This window comes from Miniopterus natalensis, chromosome X (assembly GCF_054644295.1).
Source record: "Miniopterus natalensis isolate mMinNat1 chromosome X, mMinNat1.hap1, whole genome shotgun sequence".
In the NCBI taxonomy this organism is placed as follows: Eukaryota; Metazoa; Chordata; class Mammalia; order Chiroptera; family Miniopteridae; genus Miniopterus; species Miniopterus natalensis.
The window spans coordinates 4938920-4956694 of record NC_142103.1 but is presented as its reverse complement, the minus strand read 5'-3'; the positions used below and the strand labels follow the sequence as shown (position 1 = coordinate 4956694).

At 42.4% G+C, this 17775-nt stretch overlaps 1 protein-coding gene and 1 pseudogene across 1 annotated transcript in view; one reads left to right on the top strand and one right to left on the bottom strand.

Moving 5' to 3' along the window:
• Positions 1–17775, bottom strand: part of FGF13 (fibroblast growth factor 13) — a 420448-nt gene that overhangs the window by 199220 nt on the left and 203453 nt on the right. The window lies entirely within an intron of this gene.
• On the top strand, positions 469–929 carry LOC107532735 (translocon-associated protein subunit gamma pseudogene; annotated as a pseudogene).

Genomic DNA, 17775 nt, shown 5'->3' with positions numbered 1-17775 from the left:
TTTCACCTGTTAAACAACTATGACTGGGAGTCCTGCCAGGAAGAGCAATCTTAGGCCTTTGTCCCAGACTGCCCCTTTGTTTCTGGGCTAGTATCATCTACTTCATTCCAGTCTGGTAGACAGATGCAATGTAGCATAGTGATTCAGAGCACAGGCTATGGAGTCAGACTACATGGGTTTGCATTCTACAGCCCTGAATTCCTAACTGAGCAAGCTTCACAATGCTGCATAACACTGAGCCTCAGCATCTTTATTTGTAAAACAGGCAAATGAATATGAGTATGTACTTCACTCAGGGTGGTTGTCAGGATTAGATGCATGACGTTTGTAAAATGTACAGCCCGCAGAAATAATTCAAAAAGGGGCAGCGGTTGCAACCTCTAGGCCAAGTCCTCGCACACTTCTGTGGGAACGCCTTCATCGTGTCTGCCATCGCCATCTGTCTGGTTATACCGGCGAATGTGACATATGGCCCTTATTCAGTCTGCTGTTCTGTATAGTGTGACGACCCTAGTAAGCACCTATTTCGTAGCCTTTGCCTACAAAAATGTGAAATTTGTTCTCAAACACAAAGTAGCACAAAAGAGGGAAGATGCTGTTTCTAAAGAAGTGGCTCTAAAACTTACTGAAGCTGATAATAGAAAGATGTCTTGGGAGGAAAAAGATGAAAGAATCTTGTGGAAGAAGAATGAAGTTGCTGATTATGAAGCTACGTTTTCCATCTTCTCTAACAACACCCTATTCCTGGTCTTGGTCATTGTGGCATCCCTCTTTATACTGAAGAACTTCAGCCCCACAGTGAACTCATTCTGTTCACTAGTGCTTCATCAGGCCTCCTCGCCCTCCTGTCTACTGGCTCCAAGGAGACCATGGCAGCTTCACTCCCTGGCTTTGTATCTACGGGTGGCCTGTGGTATATGGAAAAGTAGCCAGGTGCTCGGGGTGGGAGACACAGAAGATGTTTTTACAGTCTGAAGTTTGAAAGACCCAACAAAATGTAATTCAGTATTTGTTTGTGGGCTCTTTTTTGACAGACTGTTCAAATTACATTAATTGGAAGGGAAACTCAAGAGTACAGGACATTTGTTAAAAGGCAAAATGTGTCACAATGTGGTATAAGCACAAGAGAAGAAAATAACTTGTTTCCTTGATCTGTCAGAGGTCATAGTAACCTGTACTGAGCTTTTAGTATTTGTTATAGTAGCAAGAAGTTAATAGCTGGTTCTGTGCATTCCAAGCACAATATTACAATTGCATGTTTACAAGTCTCTGAATTTGTGATTTGAAGTAACTCAAAGTTAAAAACATGGTTTCTCCAATTTGGGGAAGAAAAAAAAGGGAGGCAGCTATCATTGTCAGACCAATGAGCTGTGCCTGAATTTTGTTTTTGTTTTAACTTTACCTTTTACAGTCCCAGGTTTCCAATGTGCTCGATTGAATGCTAAGGAAGCCCTCACCAGCTGCTAGGACAAAAGCTAAGCTGTCTCATCTGGGCAAGTCATTATGGATGTGACTGACAGGAATTCTTCCTTGTTGAGGCACAATGTGACAACATGGAAAGAATACTGGACTTGGAGTCAGAAGACTTCAAGTTTCAGCCCTACCTCTTACCAGCACTGTGACCTAGGCTAACTCACTTCTGCACTAGAAATTAAGCTCCTGGAGGGCAGGGACCATATCAAAACCTGTTCATCTGTCCTCAGCACAATGACTGAACTTTAGTAGGTGCTTGACAATGACTCTTTAAATGAATTAAAGACATGAATATATATGATCTCAATTTCCTTTTGCATTCAAAGAGATAATAATAATTGTCTCAAGGTTGTTTGGAGACTAGGCTTGGATCAGAGTATCCTCTCCTTTCCCTGTCCTAACATTTATCCTATTCAATGTGACTGCCTTTTTTAGCTGGTTCCCTGTCTACTAGAAGGTCTCTCATGATATCCTTCCTCTTTCTACTCCCTTCCAGTTAATGCCTATTCATCTATCCACTCTCTGCTCAAAAGGCCCTTTCTCTGACTCTTCATAGCTCCTTCTGCTATTATAGCTCTTCCCATACATCCTCCATGAACTCAAATTATATTATATTTCTATAGTGATTTCATTTTTCTGGTTAGACTGTAAATACCACCAGGGCAGGGCAGGGCTGGTGTCTATCTTGCCCACTACTATGTTCTTTGTTCATTGGCCAATTGTTCACCTATATGAACAGCTTATTGAAAGTGTTTTTTGGATGAATGAGTGAATGTTTGAGTAAATAAATAAATGAGAAGCAGTTGTAACAATGAAACGATCCTCCTTGCTGCCTCATCCTTTTGCAGAACCCTCCAGTTGTTAGTTTAAGACTATTGCCATTATGTGGGATCACTCCATTCTAATGCTGTTAGGAATGTTACTTTGCAAGCCCTATTATTTAACAGTAAAAATATACTATAACAAATTCTCGGATACTGAAACTGTGAAAGCAAGTGCTCAAGCTCATTCTTTGTGGGCACCCAACTCTCTCTCTCCTTCTGATCACAATAGAATTCTCCTGTCTTTGGAACGTTGCCCTCTCCTCTGTCTCCAGCAGTTGAGCTCCCAGGTTCCCACTTTTCCAGCCTGCCTGGAACCTGGCTCAGTGCTCTACTGTCCTGGTCCTCTAAGATCCATGCTCCAAGGTCCTCATTTGGAGTGGTGCTTCCCAGACTCCCTAAGGTACTCCTTTTGGCTTAGCAAGGCTGGTGGGAAGGGGAAGGAGGTGTGAAGCTGGAGGAGAGGTACTATAAAGGTCATGAGCTGGATCCCTTTAGAAGATCTTCCCACTGAACTCCTACAGCCTTCCTGGGAATCCTCTATTAGTACTGTTCCTATGATCCAAATGAAGAAACTCTATGACCAACCATTCCCCTGGCAGCAGTCTCATGCATGAATGCCACCATTCTTCTGATGTCTGTTCGCAAGAAGCTGTTCGTGTGACATAAATGTGATGCATGATAATGTAATTGTTCTTGCTGACCAACGGGGGCATTAGAATCATTCTTCCTACTAATATTTTTTGAGCACCAGCCATCAGCTCAGCTCTGGGGAGACATCAATGCACAAGACAGATCTAGAACTACCGGGATGGGAGTGGGGGCAGAGAGGCATTGCAGTGCAGCAAGCACTGTAACGGGGGAAGGAAGGACGTGCGGGGTACAGAAGGGCGCTGCTTAGTGCACACCAGGGGTGCAGGAAAGCGGAACGAAAGCCTTCTTTGCTGCAGTACAGATGAGAATGGCCAAATCCAAACAGGCCAACATGAGGCACTTCCCATCTCCCGTACCCAAAATGTCCCTTTAGTCAATAGATGTCTGTGACACACCGACTCTATGCGAAGCAGAGTGCTGTGCACTCGGGGTGCGAGGGGAAATGAGGCAAACAGGATCCTGCGCTTAGATGGGCACTTCGACCACGTGGTCTCAAAGGTGCCTCCCAGCAAGGATGTCTGGGTGTTTTTCCTCCCAACTGTACAAAAGTCCCTTGATTTGATGCTCCCATGACAAGCCCCAAGGGTAACACCGGACAGTCTGTCCCAGATTAAAGAGACATCTCCTTAGAAGCCTACCAAATCTCCTTAGAAACCCATCAAATCTCTCTGGTGTCTTAGAGAAGACAATGCACTTGGCTTTCAAAAAATATTCCAGAGCCCATCTCTCTCTTTTGTTGTTGTTGCTTAATCTTCACCGAAGGATATGTTTTATTGATTTTTAGAGACAGGGCATGTGCCCTGACTGAGCATCGAACCATGACCTCCGAGTTGCTGGGTCGATGCTCAACCATGAAGCCACAGCGGCCAGGCGGGATACACTCATTTTTAACATGAGGGAAAGATGTTCTCCAACCTCTACTTTTTAAGCTGTTTCTATATAGATATTTCTGCCCTGGTAATGGGCTCTGTCTCCAGTGGGGGGCGTGCAGGAGGTGGCTGATCAATGACTCTCTCATCATTGATGTTTCTATCTCTCTCTCTCCCTCTCCCTTCCTCTCTCTGAAATCAATAAAGATATATTTTTTTAAAAAAGAATAAGTGAAGTAGAGAAGAAAAGGCACTTCAGACCAGGTAACAATCTAAGCTGATATAGTCATGAGTGTGGGAATTGGAATAAGCCCACAAAAGTGACGGGGGGGGGGGGGGGGGCAGTCAGGTTATCAGAAATAGCTTCTATATCATAATATTTGTTATTGCCATTCTCATTCCAAAATAGTTCTGTATTCCATAAAACCCTGGTTCCCAGGGGCAGTTGGAGAGAAGACTAAGGATCTGTACTGCCTTCCCTGGTTACCTTACACGATTATTCTTAGGAGATAATTTAAAGTGGTATGAATATACTAGGAATTAATAAGAATAAAAGAAGGTTCTGTGAAAATCAAACTGATTATCATCATATAATTAGAAATTTCACCTATGGCTGAGCTTGTATTATATAACAGCAAAAATCTAAGTAGTGGCAATGGCTGTCAAATTATTGCAAAATAAAAGACTATCAGTTCACTCCGCTTGGAAGGGTGGTGAGACAGTGATTCTGTGACAATAATCCAGTTGGTTTACCATGGACTATGAATTTCACTTCCCCATGCAAAGGCTCCAGTGGCTACTGCAAATTCTCTACCAGAAGGAGGGGATGGATGTGATGTGTGTCCGAGCTTAGCTCCCCTGTGGTCCTGTTAGCCTCTAAATGCTATTTCCTGCGGAACAGAAGCATCTTAGCATTTTCACATATTTGATTGGGAAGAATCTTCTTCTAAGGCCTTTTGACTAATCCCCAGAGTCAGTATTTCATTTGAAAAAGAACAAGAAAAAAAAAAAGCCCAAGCAATTGAACCCTACTTAGTCCCATATTCACTGCACAGAGTCAAAGAGATATCTGATTATGAAGATCAAGTTGTTATTACCAAGGATGTAGTAAGTTTCACAAATAATTTGAATCTAACTCCCTTTATCAAAAGAAGTGAGAAGAGTGCATGTTGTGACACACTATCTACGGCCTATTTTCTTTGCTAACACTCTATTGCACCAATTCCTATTATTTGCAGCAACTCATTCCAATTTTCCTAGGAATACTGTGAAGTTGTACTGCATACATGTGCAATCAATGTCTTTTAAATGTAATGTGTAATGATGATTCACATTTTCAAGCTCAGTTTCCAAATTGGATTAGTATGGTCCTAGTGAAATTGAATTTAATGAATACTTTTAGCTGCATCTTATTTATGGAAAATCTAGTTCTTCCTGCAAAAATGACCTCATAAGTACATTATTGCATCTGTACTACATTCATAAATAGCACTAGGAGAGATTTAATTCAGAATTCTATGAGGAGCACAAATAATAAACAACTAAGAAAATAAAATGCAAATGGCACACTGAGAAAAAGAAATAAACAAAAGAGTAGCATTAATTTCCAAAGATTCTTGATGCCTTACTGGAAATTTATGGTTAATCCAATTTATTTGATATTCATGAAATATAAATTAAAATAAATAAATCCCAACTTACCACTACTATCCAAGTAGCTACTCCATTCCAACCAGCTGTCCATTGGGAATGACATGTATTAGATAAATAAGAGACCAGTAATACAATGTACCCAAGAGGGGAAAGCAAGCACTAACAAATTTCCTTTTCAGATAATGCTATATTGATATGAGCTAGAAGCACAGAATTGATCGTATTATGTTAACTAAAATCAATGATCCCCATCCCACCTCAAATTACTGAAATGTAATTGGAAAGAACTGCATTCTTCCCTGCCTCTAGTCTGTGACATCGATATATTTAATTAATTTATTTCTGCTTATGCCCATTGCACATGCCCACTGTGGAAAATTTGGAAATTAGGAAATGCATAAAGAAGTTAACAACTACACACAAACCCACTAACTAGAGATAATCCTCTGTTGACATCTTGGTGTAATATTCCTTCCTGTTTTTTTCCCCTACATATTGTTAATTTTTTCTCCCATACAATTAGAGCTAAATTTTATAACTCAATCTATTTATATAACATTACATAATAGGTATTATCCATGTTAATAAAATTCATCATACACTTAAATTTTAAATGGTGGCATAATATGCTACCAAACAATCCCCTAATGTTGAACAATTAGGTTGTTTCTATTTTTATTATAATAACAAAGCAACAATGAATATTTAAATCAGATTTGCAAATAAAATGCAGACAAATGACAATGAAATTACTTAGTTTTAGTTCAAGACGTAGAATTACAACAGTCAAAGGATATATGCATTTTAAGGCTTTATATATGCATCTTGTCAAAGTGATTTTCGGAAGGATTGTTTGAATATGCCTTTCTAACAGAGCGTCTCAACCTAATGCCCTTCAACAATGGATATTATCATTAAAATACAAACAAGCTAATGAAAAAACATTTTGCCAATATGAAAAATATAAAATAGATATTTTATTAATTTGAATTTTCTTGATTACTAGAAAAGGAAGCTGAACACTTTCTCATAGGTTTATTGGCTCTTTGTAGAGTTCTGTAAGCCTTTTGAGACTGGGGGCATTTTTAAAACAAGATTCTAAATATTTTCAAGAGAGAAAAAATAACACTTCCTTCTGTCTTTCTAACTCCATCTTAAATACCTCTTTCTGCTGTCCAAACCTACTTCTGATTGTGCTTTCTTCAGTGGGGATAAATAGCTTTCTCTATGCCTTTATGCGTATAAAGATCTTAATTACTTTAGCTCTCAGCCTCCTCTTTATTAGAAAAAAAAGATCCTTTAATCCAATGGTTCCCAAGCTTTAACTCACATAAAAAGTCATTTGGAGTGCTTGTTAAAAATGCAGATTCCCTGGGTCCTCTCCCAGAGTTTCTGATTCAGCATTTCTTGGGTGAGACACAGAAAGTGCATTTTACCAAGCATTCCAGGCAATTTTGATACAGGTGAGCTAGACACCACTCTTTGAGAACATTGCTTTAGCCACTCATCATAGATCTGATAATCCTAGAAACCCATAAGAACTCTCCTGTGCCTCCCCTCACCAGTTTCCTCTTCAGTGTTTCCCTGTAGGGGCAGCACTATGGCATTTGGGCCTGGATAATTCCTTAGTGGGCAAAATATCCCACTCAAAGCACAGCATTTCACAACACTGGTGCCTCCACAAAATGCCAGTGGTTCCCTTCAATGAGTGTGACAATCCAAAACCACTCCCACAACTTTTCCAAATTCCCTGTAGGAGGGCAATACTGCCCCAGGTATGAAACAATGCCAAAGTACCTTTGGATCAAAATTTTGGGGTACACCTGACCACTGCTGAGACTCCTGAGAGACACTCTGTGTTTGTGACACTCACAAGCACACACACACACACACACACATTTAGCCCAATATCATGTTTGTTTTCTTTGTTATAACCCTGGATCTACTTGCTCCTCCTCAGAGAAGATGAGATGAAGACATCTGGCACACACACAAGATGGTAGAAGTGGAGCAGAAGGGAATCTAGAGAACAAAGAGCATATGGCTGTCTCTTTTTGGCCTCTATGGATCAGTATTCTTTTGAAGCACAATGGGAAAACAATAAATAGTTGGAAAGTAAACAATGATTTACATTAAAGAACAATTGCTCATGTGCCTTAGATAATAAAGACCTTGTTACTCTTTGCCAAAGCCATCATCCTATGTCTGGGCTAGCTCTGATTTTAGGCACCCTGACTGCTGCTGGCATTGGAGCTGAAGGCGTATGTTCCCTTGGATTGCACATGGCACAAAGGCAGAGACAGACAGAGCGAGGCAGTGGATATATACCAAGCAGCTCTTGGCAGCCAGAGGGCAATTTGTGTAAAAGCGCAATAATATTTTTGGTCACTGATAGTTTTTATGACGCCTGGGTCTTCTTTCTCTTTCTTCCTGGCAGTGTAGCTGCAGTGAGGGGGCTCACCACGAAAACAGCTGCATTAGTAGTTGGTAAGCTGTTAGTAAGTGGAAAGAATCTATTTCTGCCTCAGTCTATGGAATAAAATGGTCCAGCTAGCATGACTGTTAGCTTCTTGGATTCATTTTATTTTTTGTTCCAAGTGCATTGGAGGAGGCAGGCTAAATGAATGACTCTTCTAGGAATGCCTTCTAGATGATCACATCATGAGGATTCCAGGGCCAGTCAAAGTGCAAAGCAGAAAATGTGCGGCAGAGCTGAGGGTGCGCAGGCCGGGCCATACAATATAGGCAGCCTGGCGGGGGCAGGCATCCAAGTTGTTCCTAATGCTTAAGCAACCTTTGTAGAGACAGGCATTCTCCCCTCTGATAGATGGCCAAGTAGGAGGACACAGCATCCAGGAGCTGACTGCAAGATCATTTTTGAGAACTCCAAAGACAAGATCCCCAAGCAACAGTGACTCAGTAATTATCTGGGTGGCAATACCATCAGGGCATTCATACATGCATGTTGGTAGCAAGGATAATTAATGAGTCCCTCTGTCCAGAGCTTTTGCAGCATACTTATTTGTACTTATTGGCCATATGACCTCTTGGCAGCATAAAACACTAATAATCCCTTGTTCCTTCTTCCAACTCCCCTTCACTCAGTTACTAAGGCTGCACTTTGTCCTGCCCATTAAATGGACCAATATGTCCACGCTTACACATTTGGACTAGGAATACTGAACACCCATTTGGCTCTGTATGCATACTCAGTGCTTCCCTTGGGCTCCCCTTACATGACAACCTGTTTTAAAAGTGTGTTAGTGACTCTACCAAAGCAATGTCCTTCAGAATAAACCTTTGATTTTCATATTTGTGCCCAGAACTGTTAGGGAAGAAGAACCCGAGGTCTCTGCTCCAGCCCAGGTGATCAATCTGTTAGGCATGTGCCCTACCTGGACACCCTGTCAGGGGAAAGGGTGATAATCGACTCTCCAGGCTCTCCTCCTACTGCTTTGGGTTGTCCGTATATACACTAGTCTAGGTGCCTGACCTTCGGCAAGATGCTCCCTTGTCAGCTCCCCTTCCTCCTCTAGTTTGCCGAGTACAGATACCAACCCAGGTGGAGGCTTTGGACCTGCGAGTTTCACACTCTACATTCTTTGTCTTGAAAATGCTGTGTGGGTACCCTCTGTTTCCCCCATGCTGGTGGCTGCTAAATTTCTAACCCAGCCTGACTTCTCATCTAAGCCTCATCTCTCTGTCATCAGTTGTCTACTGAGCATTTGATCTGTACTGGACTGGCCTGCTGCTACCACAAAATCCTGAAAAGCACAGACCAATAAGTCAAAAGGGACCTCAGAAAGCATTTTCCCCCCTTTCTTACTTTCCATCTTCAATCTTCAGCCCCAAATTCTCCCAGGCACTTCATGAGGCAGTGCATGTGCAAATGCACAGGCTTTGAAGTTAGACGAAATCTGGGCTCTGCTACTCACTAGGTATGTAAACTGGAGCAGGGTGTATAAATCCTCTAAGCCTTGGCGATCTAATTAGTAAATTGGGAAAACAACTGCTCTCCCACATCTGGGATTTTTACATGCTACTCCCCTGCCTAGAATGGTTCCCCAACCCTTCTTCTGCCATCTCCATCAGAATGGCTCTTATGTATCCTTCAGTAGCAGATTGGATGAAAGAGTAGCAAGATAACAGATGATGGCAAGCCTCTAAATCCCTGATCCGATCAAAAGTTTCAGGGGCCACTCAGTTCAGCCTTGCTTGGCTAAGTGAACATGGATCCCAGGCTTGGAATGGTTCACACTCCACCGATCCCTAACTACTATGAACAATTATGTGAGAAGAGCGCTAAAGCCACATGGTATCAGGCACAGTTGCTAGAAATGTAGAAAGGAAACTCACCAGTGAAGCCTCAGAGAAGCAGAGCAAGCCACGGCCGATGCTGAACTACCACCACACCTCTGTCTGCTGGCCGGCACCATTTCTACCGTGCTGCTTCCAGAAGACTTGTAGGAAGCCACTGAGGCTGGGCATGCTTGCTGACTAACCTGGGCACATCAGAGACCTGGGCATATGACCAGAGCTCGATCTATGAAACTCCTTCAGCACTGATGGGTCTCAGCCCTTATACCGTAGGTAGGACTTGTATGGTCAGTCATAACAATTTGTCACATGAATGCATTTAGGGGCCAGACACTGGTCTAAATTCAGATCCGAACAGGGATTAATCACTCTGATAAAGGAGCCCAAAAGCCCATGATTTTTTTTTTCTTGATGAGGCCAAACATTTGACTCTCACCAACACCTGCTCGATGAGGGAGCACCCTCTCAGGCTTTCAGCAGCACTGTTGACAAATTGTTCCACATATACAAAGCTTAGCCATAGCATCAGCTACCTCTGAAGTTAAATCCCAGTTGCCTAAATTAATGCCATGGGATCTTTCTCCAGCTAAAGAGGCACATTTGCTCTTCTGTTTAAAAATGTTTCCTCTGACATTAATGATAACAACAAAAATTAAGATTTCCTAGTAGAGCTGGAGACAAATAGCAAAAGGGAGGATGTGGGGGCACTAGTTTATTCCATTGCATACCTTTTAACTACCTGAAATCTGTAAGCTGTTTGAGGGCAAGGACTACCTGTGTTATTCACCTCTGTGTCATCAGCGATTAGTGCAAGGTCAAAGCTAAGAGCAGCTGGCCCATAATGTTTCTTGAACATCCACTAGGGGCCAGGCACTTGATTAGACACTAAGTAGATACCCGGTATACGTGTGGTGGATTAAAATGATGGATCTGTCACACTTCCTTCTACTGAGGCAGATGGTTAAGTGCAAGGACCTTGGAGGGCCCAGGACACATTTTATACCTCAGTTTTTTGAGGGAGAAATTCAAGAATTAGTTTGCCTTCATCCACCATGTCTACACTTGCTTTTTCTTCTATGTTCTATTACAGTTGTAGAGCATTCATTCCTCTTTTTAATAGAAGGTTCAAAGTATACCGAGAGATGATGAAATGCCGCAAGTTTTTTGGGGAAGTGGAGATTCATGAGAGGGAGGGAATAAAAAAAGAGAATAATTTCTTATACCATCTTCATAACATATCAGAGCAATTCTATAGCTGGAAAGGAGAGAATCTGCGTCATCTGCCTTCTGTATTCAATTGGCAGTTTGTGAGAGAAAAATTCAGTGAAGCTGTTTGGTGACTTATTGTTGTCACTCTTCTCTTCACTCCTATTCTCTCAGGCTTACTGCAAGGGCTCATGGGGGCACTGAGATTGTCAGAACACCTCCTTTCACCAAGGAAAGATCTTCCTGGCATTTGCTTTCATGCTGGAGGGTTCAGTCTCTCTTCCCTGTTCCATCACAATTTCAACAGTCATGTTCACTGAATTAGAACCCAGATTCAATGCTCTCTCTTGTTCCCTCAGATTTTCTAACCTTTATCGAGTTCTTTATTCAGGGCACAGCCAGTCATTGCTATGGCTCATAGATTGGAAGGGCTTATAGGAGGAAAAAAAGAAACTCAACACTTGCTGGCTGTGGGTTGAGGTTAATATATGTGAGTGAGAAACAGGGAAATAGAAGCCTATATTTAAATTCAGTTTTCAATGTCATGATTGTTAAGCTGATTACAATCCCCTGGCCATGTGTGGCCCAGCACACTGCCCAAAGGGTATATTGCACTCAACACCCTACAGAGCAGCCTTTCAGGCTGCAGAATGCCATCTTTTCAGCCTGTTCCTTGGTGCAAAAATCCAGTCACACTGGCACAATTCACTCCATTTCTGGGGCAACAGTTGCCAAAGTTGTCATTCTAGGAAAGTTTGGTGAGGCCTCAAGAAAAACTGAGGTTTGGGGCGCAAGTGACACATACCCAGAGAAGCCCTCTGGATCTCAAACCAGAAAGCAGCTAGACATAGAAAGAATATTCATAACTATATATACATGGCAGGCCAAGACAAGAATGAGTTGGCTATACTCCACCTTGGATTTCTCCAAAGAAGATTTCCCCACGGAGTGTATTTTACCCCCAAAAAGACCTATTTTTAGCCTTTCCTCAGGTAGCTAGTAAATGATTAACTAATTCTCATATCCCCAGGAAATTGCCTGCAGTTAGAAGCAAGAAGCAGAGTGCTAGGCCAGCACCCTAAGTGAGGTCATTCACTTTCAATCTGAAATTTGGAACTAACACAATTGTATGTGTGTGTGTGTATGTGTGTGTGTGTGTGTGTCAGTGTCCTCATGTGTGTGAGTACATGTGCATGTGCCCTGAATTTATAATCATGGAAAGATCTAAGTTTTAGGGAGAGAAAATGAGAGACAAGGAAAAGAATAAGAACTTAAGTTGTATAAAACCAGAGGTCCAATCAGGCCTTGGAAGTCAGCAAGGCCCTTTTTGCTCATGAGTCAAGACCATTTTTACTCTATATTGGACAGCTCGTCAAGGCTTCCACTGGAGGCCCAACTGCATTATAAATTGCACAAGCTGATAATGCATGTTACTAATGTCCAAACCTCCACTAACTCAGGGTTCCACATAGGATCACATCGTAACCCTTCACACCATGTCCTTAGGCAGCGTCTCCATTCTTATCTTCTACCCCTTGGTTTGTCCAAGCTGGAACTCTTGATATTTACCTCTGTTCTCCCTGCTGATCTTCCCTATCTTGGTACAAGGTACCACCTGGAAACTCAGTACAGAACTTGGGTTTCCCTCCTTCCTACACCCTTAATTCCAATCCATAAGCAGGTCCTTTGGGTTCTACCTCAAAAATAGGTCCCAGGCCTGGCTGGTGTGTCTCAGTGGTTGAGTGTCCACCCCATGCACCAAGAGGCTGCCAGTTTGATTCTCCATCAGGGCACATGCCCAGGTTGTGGCCCCAATCCCCAGTAGGGGGTGTGCAGGAGGCAGCCGAGTGTGTTGATGTCCATGTTTCTCTCTCTCTCTCCCTCTCCCTTCTCCTTTCTCTAAAATCAATAAAAACATATTTAAAAATAGATCTGATGACTCATCTGCACTCTAGCGCTGTAGTCCAAGCTACCGCCACTCTGCTGATCTCCTCTAGTAGGGCCCTAATTTATCTCCCCTCTTGGTATAGTTTGTTCTTTTCCACTTAATTATTCACAAAACCACCAGGCAACCCTTTAAAACTCCAAATCCTATTGTGCTGCCTCTAGCTTAATACCGTCCAATGGCTTTTTCTGTTGCTTTAAAAAAAGTCCAAAGACCTTCACATGGCCCGCAAGGCCCTTAGATAGTGTGGCCCCTGCCCACCTTCCTGGCCTCATCTCTTCTGACTCCCGAATTCACTGCTCTTTTCTGTCCTTTGGACAAAAGTCACTTGTTTCTGCCTTAGAAGCTTTGTGCTTCCTCTGCCCTCTGCCTCTTTCTTGGAAAACCACTTTGCATCATTTAGATCTCAATACCGCCTTAGACCCTTCCTTAAGCTACAGAAGCATTCCTTCAGTTAGTTTCTGCTTATTCATGCTGCTGGATTTTCTTCAGAGCATTTAGGACTTTATAACATTAGTTGAGTATTGAGTTACACATTTATTACGAATCTTCTCACTTTAGCGCATATTCTTTGAGTGAATAGGGATCTGGCCTGTCTTGTGCACTGCTGTATCCCCAGCATAATGTCTGGCACACATTCAGTGAATATGTACTGAAAGGCATACTAAATCTACTTCTTTTTTTAAGTTGGTAATTCCTCTTTCCTCCCCAGTTGCAGTATTTAGTGCCTGTACTGATACAGTTGATTATATTATGACTCAGAGGGTGAGACCATTTGCTGGAATCTTACCAGGCCTGATAGTTCTGCCACAGACCATAAGCCCAGTGGCAATCCAACACCACTCTCTGTCATTCATCACCAGGAGACCTGTGCAGGAGAGTGGGGAACTCAGCTGGCTGAGGGCAGAGCTATCTGTGGAAGGGTCATGGCAGAGATTTACATGTTCCCCCTTTAACATGTTTCCTTTATTTCCACAGCATTCCCTTTGTCGGCAGCCATCAATATGCCCATCTTCACAAGTTCCAGGTTGTTGTGAATCTCTGAGCCTTTGAGTACTCAATATTTTTCGTTATTTTCTTTTTTCCAAGCCTTATGCCCCTGGCAAACTCCTAATGATCCTTCAAAACCCAGTAAAACATTGCTGCCTATACAAATATTTCCCTGACTCCCATTTCTTCCGATGCCTCCAAGTATACCTTGTACAGGTAAGTTAACCATTACAAAGCGATGTGATGGCTTCTCTTCTAAAGTGTAAGCAACACGAGGTCAGGGACTGGGATTTTGACATTTACATAGGGAAATGAGTTCAATTCATTCATTAATTCATTCAACCATGCATTAGACATTCATTGAGCACTTGCTATCGGGAAAAACTCTAAGGCTAGAACCCTTTCCGCTACAATACACTCCACAATTACTGATGGGGACCTCATGTCTGCATTCTTTACTCCAGTTGAATTTCCAGTTAGTTTGTAGATGTCAGGAATCATGAAATTTAAGTGATTAATCCCTTGCTTTTTTTTAATCCATGCAGATCTGAAGAATCAGTAAACTGAAAGCTTTCTGGGAGGAAAAAACTAAGACTGCTGTATAGAAAAATAAACAGATGGAAATTAGGAAAGCAAGGCTAATAGGCAAAATGAGAAATGTCAACCAAAGTCTAAAAGGATTTTCAGAAAGAGATATGAGAAGAGGTTTAAGGTATAATGGCAATAGCTTACAAGAATTGAAGAAAAAAACGAATCCTCATCTTTAGAGTCAATTAATATTTGACAAAGGAAGCAAGAACATACAATGGAGTAAAGGCAGTCTCTTGAATAAATGGTGTTGGGAAAACTGGACAGGTACATGCAAAAAATGAAACTAGACCACCAACTTACACCATAGACAAGAATAAACTCAAATTGGATAAAAGATTTAAATGTAAGTCATGAAACTATAAAAATCCTAGAAGAAAATGTAAGCAGTAAAATCTCAAACATCTCAGGGAGCAGAATTTTCTAGTTCAACTCCTCAGGCAATTGGTCCAGCAAGCTCCCTTGGCCTTCCGTCCTATGCCTCCTTTTCACAGCATTCATGTCTTGGTTACTTAGGGATGCGCAATGACGCTGACTGCATCACACTGAGACAGGCAAAAAAGGCTCATTTGCAGCCCAGCCACAAAAACTCTAATGTTAAGTTTGGCAGATCATTATTCCACCTGCCTATCCCTAAAGCGTAAGCTGCTGCCTTTTTTGCACCCCCTCTTCTAAAAGTAGATGGCTGCTTCAGTAAGGCGCTGTGTAACAAAGAGGCTGCATGCTCTCCATCCTACTTACTTCCTATGATTCAAGCCGGCTAGGCCAGTAGCGTTAGCTTCTGCCTCCCCAAGGAACTGTGGGCAGACAGTGAAGTACACAAGACGTGGACAGCTCTGTTAGGAAAAACCTTGGGGGAACTTCTCAGCTCAGCTTAACAAGGAGAACAAGAGCAAGGGGGCTTCTACTCTCTCACAGTGCATAGGATGCTATAGCGTTACCTCCATTAAGGCAGAATTGACTGGAAGGTCTCAGTCCCCTCCAGTCACCTCTCCACCAGCTCCTATCCTCCTTCCCTAACAGACTGATAACGAGACTGTGGGTTGGGAACAGAAATGGGAGTTAAAATGCAGGCTGCAGCTGGAATTCTAGTAACTCAGCCACAAGAGAGGGGACAGAAGCTGAGTCACAATGCCCTGGGCCTAGTCATTGCATTCCTACCATTAACGGAATTGTAGGAAGCATCCCATGTGGCCTTTTCATTTTCTGTTCCCTTGCCAGCTGGGAAGAGCACAGGATTAGAGAATCACCTTCAGATAGAGACACTGCCACTGAGCATGCTCCCTGAGGCCGGGGTGGGGTGGGGGTGTCCTTTGGGAGAATTCCTCTGAGAGTCTAGCACCAATTGGGCTTTCTGCTCTGGGCCACCCTGGTGATCCAATTTGTTCCTGATCTCATTATTACACTCATTTTTTTAATGAACCACATTTATTTGCGGGTCTATTGGCAGCTTTACTTGGTTTTGAGAATTACAAACTTAACTATTGTTTATCAAATATCAAATAAGGATGCTGATTAGAAAAGGCATCCTGCTGTGCTAGAAAAAGCTTTGAGTGTGAGGTCAGAAGCCCTGGGTTTTAGTATTGAGAGAAGACAGAAAGGAAGATGATTTTACACTCAAATAGTAATAGTGGATTTGTCTGTGAAATGGGATCACAGGTTTTTTTTCTTCTTCAGCATTTTCCATATTTTTCAAATGTTATCTAATAAGCATGTCAAATGAGAACACTGACATCATATAAAAGATCAGCATTAGAATCTCATTTTTATCATTTATTATTTGTGTCACTTCAGAGCCAGGCACAGTCCCTTCTTTTGGTCTTTAGCTTTCCCATCTATAAAAGGAGAGGCAGGGACTGGAAGAGGAGACTTTAGTTCTACCATTCTGAGTTGCTAATGCATTTTTTGAAGTAATATTAATAGATTTAGGCAATTTCAAGAACTTGGACATTACCTGCACTTCAAGTCACCCTGACCAGAGTGGCCAAGTGCTGAAGAAGCTAGAATCCTTTCTGCAGGGCTCTGACACTTGGTGTGTGAGCAAGCAGGTGCTGCTATTATATTCTGCATTTTCTTGTGAGTCACAGTCATCCTGATCTTGGGTCTTCAACTAATATTGCTACCAAAAGTGTAGGATTAATAAGCCTCAGAGAAGTACAAAGCCAGGTACCAGTGTTTGAACACATGTCTGATCAGCCATCCTAAATGCCACTCTAGGAATCTGACTAGAAAAAAAATGTGGGCAGCTGGGTGTGCTGGGGTGGGGATGGGGGGACCTCACTGAGCTTCTAGTTCTCCGTATCTGGTTTTCCTCTGTAACTCAAGGTGATCAAATCCTCTAGGGAGAAGGATTTGTTGTTTTGTTATTTCCCTGGCCTCTGGTGTATGAAAATGCCAATCAGCATGGAAAAGCCTCTCCACCACTCCCACACAAAGCTAGAGGCCGGAGACTTGGGAATGGGTGTGGAAGATGATGGCCCCTCCCCAAGTAGAGCAGGTGGTAGGATCTGAGCTCCTCCCATTTGAGAATGCCACCAATCGCAGGGAGAGCCAAAGATGACAGCGGCCCCCATGGCAAACTCCCGGGTGTAAGACTGAATAACATGCCAGTAAGAGAAACATCCTAACTTTGCTTTCTGGTCTGAGTTCAATTCAGTCCCAAAGTATAGCCCAGCCATGCTTTAAGACTCAAGGCATTAACATTGGCTTCTAATTGACATGCATGGTCTATGGAAGGGTATTGTTTCCCAACTTTGTGCTTACATGACATTTCTACCACAAGGGACAAGGGCAGGGCTTCCGCACGCATAGGCAGAGTGCAGTAGAAAAGCAGCAGGATTTCCAATTGGTGTGAGCTCACTAGGTGACATTGGGCAAGTCACCTGTAATATCTTTGAACTCTATTTTCTACATCAATAAAATGGAGATAATCTATCTCACAGCATGTTTATGAAGCCTGAATTAGGACATTTTCCCAAAGTATGGAGCAACTATTTTCTAGGCATGCTGACAGGTATTTGGTTGGCGTGTACGCGAATCGAAGTGCACATGAGAAGGAAGAGTACCATGATCTAATGATTTTGGGAAACACTGAGTTAAACACAGTAAGCTACTGTATTTTAGGTCTTACACCACCAACTTCCCAACTTCCCAGCCTATCATAGTCTGGAAGCTGCTCAGAAACTCCATGGGAAGCTCAAGGCAGGCCAAGTGTGTTAGGCTAGCCTGAGGGAGCCATTCTGGACCACCAGCTTATTCA